Raw genomic sequence first — 7,223 nt, 5'->3', positions numbered from 1 at the left:
GCAGTGCAGTAATCATGCCTTTAGAATCTGTGAATAGTGGATGCTGCTGAGTTATAAATATGGAGGCAAACTCCCTACTAGGAGTATATTAATCAATACTGATAGAGAAGCTGGGTCACACAGAGTTGACTGCTACAGCAGCCACTGGGAGTGGCTGTAATAAGACATCATAGACAGTCTAACTTATAAACATCAGAAATGTATTTCATATAGGAATGGGGGCTGGGACATCGAGAATCAAGGCGCTAGTAAAATGGGTGTCCTGTTAGAATTGTTTCTTACAGATGACTGTCTTCTCTCAGTAATCTCACAGTTCAGAGGTCTCTACTCTGGCATAGGTACACTAAGTGCTAACTGGTCCACAAAGTCTCCTTTTGACCTAATCACTCCTAAAAGGCCTGATGATGTGGTATTCCCCTTTGTATGCTGTGAATACAATTGGGTAATAAAAAATCTGTCTTGGGCCTGGCAGGGCAGAATAAAGGTAGGTAGGGAAAAGTAAACTGTATGCTTAGAGAAAGAAGGTGGAGTCAGGGAGATGCCATGGAGCCATCAGGGAAAGGCACAAGCTGCTAGCTGGAACCTTGCTGGTAAGCCACAACCATGTGATGACACACAGATTAATCAAGATGGGTTAATTTAAAATATAAGAGTTAGCCAGAAAGACACTTAAGCTATTTGCTATACCAAATGTTTATAACTTGTCTAAAAATCCCACATCCTCTGAGTAGCCACCACAGGATGAAACTGAGTAGCTATCTGAATGTTCACTGATTCTACTCCCATAATATCACAACACTCAAAACTGTGTGTGAAATACAGAAATTCTAATAAAAGTAAGATAAACTTGACAGACATCATGAACCAAGAACACCACGGAGCATCATGGATGATGTTGATCTACTTTCTAAATTTTAAAATGAGGCAGGCAAAAGTTGGAATTAATATTAATCTTCTCCTCCTGTATCTGCTAATCTCCTTGAGTATTCTATGTCCACAGGCAAATTGTCCCCCAGTAGCCACATTATTCCCATGCTGTCTGTCTATGACTCTTCACTTACTGTATCAAGTCCAGCAATGATTTCATCAAAAGCTGTTTGTGCAGGCTTTGTCTGGGGAGCTCAGAGTCTCATGACAGCACACAGAGAAGTTAAGGGCCAACCCAACATGATAGGATGTGTTGGTCTCCCTTCCTTTTTGCTGCTTTCAAAGGCCTCCTGGTGTGCTTGTGGCTGATCTAAAAGCCCTTTCTTGTTAGAGCTAGCAGCAACCACAGCCAAGAAGAGATGACAGTCTGACTTCATTTCAAAATGGAAGATTTTCTCTTTGTGAAGCTCTGGGGATCAAGAATTGTCCCCAAAGAGACAGCACATCAGTGAAAATATTTCTTAGCTTAGTCTCAATTCTCTATCTATATTTTTCAGACATCTGATTTTTCCAACCCAGTTCGTGTTTTGTTCAATACTCCTGATGATGATCCAAGGTGACTTATGGACTCCTACCACATTTGGCTAAGTAACCCATATCATTAGATAATTTCTTGTTTGTTTTTTTTTTCCACGCAGGCTTTATGTCATCTCAACATTCAGTTTGCTTAGCATATATGGCCTTCTGCACTGTAATCTGAGAAGATATTCTGTATGTAAGAGTGGAGGGCAGCAGACAGAAAAAGACTCAGAAGTCTCTGGGCAGTGACAGCAGTGAGAATAAGATTCTCTCACATTATCCTAATAAATGAAGTTTTGTTATACACACAAACAACTTTTCAATATGAATCTCTTTGTTGACAGTTTAAGAAGGTTAAAAAGATGCTATAAATTAAAGGCAGCCAATCAAGCTAACCCCGTAAACTACAGGTTAAGGTAGAGAACTAAAGATGGGGAGCATTTGAGAAGAGACAAACAATGAGAACCTCTATGTTCTATACAAAAGTACCCAAAAATATGCATGAATAGCCACGTGTGCGTACATGCACACACATATAAGTACACACACTTACACACACACACACCTGCTCAAATACCACAAAATACTTTCAATAATATACAAAATGCAAACACTGATTTAATGAAAGAAATAGGGATTTATTATCTTTAACTATTGAGCTATTTGTGTTGTTATTTTCTCATGTCTTTAAATTCTCTTGGTCCATCATTTATTGTCATTTGCACTTAAGAAATAATGCATTCTTTTTTTTACTTTTCATTCATTTCACATCATTGATCCTTATCACATTTATCTCCCCATCCCTTCACAACCACCCTTTGCCCTTGTAACCTTCCCACAAAATAAAACTTAAAAGAAAACCAAAATTTAAAAATATACCCAAAAATCTTGGCATAAAAACTCTAGTGTAGTCCAGAGTGAGTTAGACAGAATACCCTTTAGCCTGTACATCTTTACTTGTGTTGATTGCAACCTTGTCACATGCTCCAGCAGTTTATAGATGAGGTGGAAGTTGGGGTGCGTTAACTCAAAGCCCGACTTCTGGGCTGTGTTGATTAGCCTGCCAGCTTTTCCTCATCATCACCACCTGGGTCTCCCAGCACTACTCTCTAGCACTGCCCCAGCTAGTTCACCCAATGGAGCAGGCAGCAAGGGTGGAGCCATTCTGCTCTCATGCCTTCAGGGCCTGCCTACCCATACCACCATGGCCAGCTCTATGATTTTTTCCAGGCAAGGTACATGGTTGGTTCTCCCAAGTGCTGCAGTTGGTGAGAAGCAAGACCAGCTCTCCCGCTCTCATGCTGCCAAGGCCAGGTCTCCCAACTGTACAGGTGACAAGGTTAGTGTATGTGTGCCAAGAGAGCATCTCTCCTTCACCTATGACAACACATGTAGGCCTAATGTCACTGGGTGGTTTGTGACTGATTTCTGCCCATCCATACGGTGTTGAAATAATGCATTTCTTAACTATCTATACATTGCCATTCTCTCATATCCACTTAATTGGTAAGTGTGAAATGGATAAAATCATAAAGATACTAGATTGTGAAAAATAGATGAGTAATAGTGAGAATAAAGAAAACAATAAAAAATGAAGGGAAAGGAAGAAGTTAAATAAGAAAATTGAAACATTTTAAATGTTTGATCCAAACAATGTTTAAAAGAATACATAAACAGGAAAGCAAGAAGCATGAAGAGTGAATGGTAGACAGTCAGGATTTGTGAGAATGGGTAATTCACTTAACAATGGATATTATAGATGGGATCTCTTCCAGCAGTATGGTATTGGGATGAGTTGCAAAGGTCACTTCTATTTTTAAGAATGTATGTTTGAGAAAAACTGTATATATGTGTGTATATACATATGTATATATACATACATACATATATATTTCTAAAGTATAATTATATCAATTTACTGAGTACAATTTCAGAAAACAAAGTTTTTAAAGCTAGATGAATTATCATACATCTCATAGTAAAACACACGTTTTGTGACTTTCCAAATAGTTTTAGGGCACATGACGTAGTCTATGTCTTTTGCTTGTTAAAATCATAATTCTTGATTGTGAGCATGGTAAGGCTACAAGCAGTTCAGGAGCTCCACAACTCACAGTTGTTTCAGTGGAAGTTGAGGACCCAGAGCAGAGTCTAAATCTAAGAGCCAGTAAAGACCATAGACACACAGACTGGAAGGTCACAGGCGCTGGTCATAGAACTTGCTATTGTCACTTAGATAAATGTTTTTCTGATATTTATGTTTAAAATTATAGACTTTAACTGCTCTCCAATTTGGTTAGAGAAACTTTTTTTGAAGTGATTTTTGCAAAGATTTGGGGAATGAGGCTAGATGGGATATTTTATTCCATATGTATATATGTATATATTAATGTATGTGTCTATATATGGAAGACTGGATATTTCATTCTATACATATATGTATATATAAAGAATTATATATATATATATATCTTAAAAGTAAAGACAAACTGTAATAAGTACATGCATGTATATACACCAAACTAGTTGTATGTAAAATAATTATGTCAACACTCTTAAAAATTCAAAATTTTTTAAGGGTATAGTAGTCTATTACATCACATTCTGTATCCAAATATCCCCATTACATTTAATTCTTAAAATTAAATACATATAAACATTGTTAAGCTGTTTAACTTGAGGCCAACTTTAGCATGATCATATAGTGATAACCATAATTCACTACATTTTTTGATCTTTTGCTATTGAAAGATGTTATTAACAGTGGCACCATCATAGGTACTAGCAACCAAACTCAGTCAGCTAATACATTGTTATTTTGCTTTGGTCCTTCTTCTTGTCCTGGTCTCTTTTTAGACATGTCTCTTATTAAGATGATTACAAGTCAGTGTTCCTTTATTCTACCTTATTTTCTGTCATCTATATCTATCTTTATATCTATCTATCTATTTATCTATCTATCTATCTATCTATCATCTATCTATCTATCATCTGTCTGCCTATCTACCTATTATTTATGTATTTCTATATCTATCATCTATTATATATAATTACATATAGACAATTATATGTTATAGATAAATATATTATATCTCTATATTATAGAGAAACTACAGATATAAGATATATATATATATATATATATAATTTCTTACATATATCATCTACCCATTCACATTCATCCTGTGGCTCTTCACTTCTCTTTTGAGCTTTCCTGATATTCATCCTCTATTTTACCCTATGTTTCAACGTCTCTCACAATTCTAAGACGCATGACTACATTGCTAGGTTTCCAGGGTCTAGAAAACAATATTGACTTTTTCAACGGACTGTACTGATCCACTTTTCCAGGTATTACTGTCCTTGCTGATGTTTCTGCAAATCATCTGGCAAATTGCCCCCACCCTAGAGAACTCTATTGCTCTATCCTAAGGGCCTTCAAAGTATCAAACTGAGGCTTTTGTTCTCAGGAGTTCTCTTGGCTCTGAAGCAATTAAATCTGCTTTCTTTGCAGCCGTGAAAAGAATCCTTCTTCAACCCTTTTAAATTCTATTTTGTGTTCTAGATGTCTTTCACAGGAACTAGTAGCTCTTTCAGGGCTTCCTTACAAAACACTTCTACCCCGGACGCAGACTTAAGTGCTTTGCAATAGCACTGAAAATTGTAATGGTCAATATGGAAGACAACTTAAGTGACAGGCACAATTCCTCATTTAAACTTTCTGCTGTGTCTGCATTTAGAGGACCGTTTCCGGCCAGACCTGTATGCCTGCCTCCTTTTTCCTGCACATCCTTCCTCCAAAGCCATCTGCAAGTGCTCCAGCAATTTGCAATGTCTGAATCTGCTGCAGGGATACTTTACCTTTATGCTTCATTTGTACATTGTCAGGTCCGCCATGGTCAGAGGAAAGGGCAAAGCAGAAGACTGCTGATGCCTTTCTGTGGAGCCTGTCTCATCACCAATAAATATCCTCCAATGGCTATGTTATTCTTTTAGTTCATCGGATACTGTTTGAAATAGATTTGAATGCCACATCTCCTTTATAACTTAGTAAAAGCTGTATATTCTTACCAGAGGTGGGGTTTTTTTCTAGATTACCCCATCTATACTATGCCTTGGGTGCAGAACCTTTTCTTGGCATCCAGCAGTAGAAATCTTTGTCTGAAATCTTTATTTGAGGAACTGTTCACCCTCATATGCTTAAAATATTAAAAAAAAACTAAAAAAAAGCTATTAAGACAGCGTGAGACACAGGATAGCTTAACTTTCTAAATTGAACGTTGTCATTTATATTTCTTGAAGAGCTACTTACGAAGGGCAATGACACCTCTGCGTGCCTTTTCTGAGCAATATGCGATCAGAGGTCACTATGGGACTGCCAAGGGGCTTTTGTTGATAAAGCAGAACAGGACAGTGGAACTAGCAAAGGACTTTGAGATGAGATGGCCGGGCACCTCCTGAGAAACATACAAGGAATATACTTTAAAGGGTTTCTAACTTTGGCTGGGAGCAAATTAATGGGAATCTTTCTGCTCCTGTTCTTACAAAATCTCTCTTTAGGAAAATAGCTGCCTCTTTTAAATGCTCATTGAATGGAATCTCGCTTAGAAGGTGTTTTGAAGTGCAAAGCTCACATTCCAGGTGGGAATGGTGAAGGAATGGAAGAAGGCTGCTTTCAGGGCAAGGCATAACTGAGTTATGTAAGTCTCCCAAAGTAGAGTCTCTGTCCTCATTATCAAAGTCTGGCTTTTCCATTTCACCCATATAAAAAGTTTTAACCATAATAACTTTGCAGAGTTTGCCTGACCAGGTTTTCAATTATATGATTTAATTAGTGGCATCTTTCTAAAAATAACTCTTACACTTTATTATTATAATTTGAGTTTGATTTTATATTTCTTGCTTTTCCTTCAGGCATCTCAAGGGGCAGGTTGGTAAAATAATTTAATTCATATATCTAGAGTGATTGTGCATATTCTAGCTCTAATATACTTGGAATGGAGAAGTGTTTTTTAAGAGAAAAGTTTTGTGTATGTTAAGCAGATTCATTCCTTTAGTTCTATTAAGACATACTTAAACATTTATCTTGGTCAGTCTAAACAATTGGGTAATACACAGCTCTCTAAACACACTGGTAAGAAGTTTCTTTATCCGGGGATGGGCATGTGACAAAAGCCATGATAATTTGCTGAACACATTTCCCTGGAGTACTAGCACATGTGGACAAGGCACAAAAATGATTTGGTAGGCAGCAGAGACAACAGCTTGAGGCAACGTAAACTCCAAAAAGAAAGCAGGCAAGGAAGTAGAATCGGAAGATATTGTGGGATCAGAAGACATTTATTAGGAGGAGTGAAACTAATGTATATGAATTTCATGATGGGAAATACTTGTAACATTGACCTGAAACACAGAGTGTTCCTATTAAGATGTTCCCTGACCCTTAGATGCTGGAGTTGTGCTGTAGATGTATTAGGATAAAGCATCACTACAATTAATTGATCTCTATATTTTGACCTGTTGTACTTTAGTGAAATAGTCTTCGTCTGTTGCTCACCCTTTTGTGCGGGGTGAGGGCCACACTTATCTGTAGTATAAGGATAGGTTATTTAAAATGCATTTAGGAAATAAAAACTGCATTTATCCTATTAAGTTAAAAAAGCGTGACTCATTTAAATCAGTTTTTGTTGCGGGAGGTCCTTCCGCTCCTCCAGCCTATAGCCGCTGAGATACCCGCCCATTGGGGCGTGGTCTCTCTCCCTTTAAAAAAGCGGCCA

The 7,223-nt window shown here is 37.4% G+C and overlaps 1 pseudogene; it reads right to left on the bottom strand.

Moving 5' to 3' along the window:
* Positions 1-970: 970 nt before the first annotated feature.
* LOC102001526 overlaps positions 971-7,223 on the bottom strand; it is a 36,432-nt pseudogene continuing 30,179 nt past the window's right edge.

This window comes from Microtus ochrogaster, chromosome 5 (genome assembly GCF_000317375.1).
Source record: "Microtus ochrogaster isolate Prairie Vole_2 chromosome 5, MicOch1.0, whole genome shotgun sequence".
NCBI lineage: Eukaryota > Metazoa > Chordata > Mammalia > Rodentia > Cricetidae > Microtus > Microtus ochrogaster.
Note: the sequence above shows the minus strand (reverse complement) of the source record. Positions and strands in the feature narration are given on the sequence as shown.